We start from the raw sequence: 385 nt of genomic DNA, 5'->3' as shown, positions 1-385 counted from the left end.
TTGGATCCACTGTCCCATTCCAATGGTACTTTTTAGAGCTCACACTCCAGCCTTCATCAAAGTGGTATTTTCAATGAAGAATTGAAGTGAGGCCACATTTTGATGTGATCTTCCTCAGGATTGAAACTAATGAAAGAGCCAGACAATACGAGGTTAGGGACATTTCTTTTCTTCCAAGAACCACCACTGCAGCTGCTGGAGAACCTCACCAGGGGCCTGAAGATCAGACTGTTACTATTTCTCGGTAGAAGTGTGTGTCTGGCCCAAGTGGATGCTCAATGACAAGAGCCTCGTTGCCACCCCTGCAGAATCAGGGCATCAGGAAAGGAATCATTTTTATGAAGAGGTTTCCTCCTTACAAGTTCAAACCTGACAGTAGTCACTC

This window comes from Buceros rhinoceros, unplaced genomic scaffold (assembly GCF_000710305.1).
Source record: "Buceros rhinoceros silvestris isolate BGI_N320 unplaced genomic scaffold, ASM71030v1 scaffold45278, whole genome shotgun sequence".
Taxonomy (NCBI): Eukaryota; Metazoa; Chordata; class Aves; order Bucerotiformes; family Bucerotidae; genus Buceros; species Buceros rhinoceros.
Note: the sequence above shows the minus strand (reverse complement) of the source record.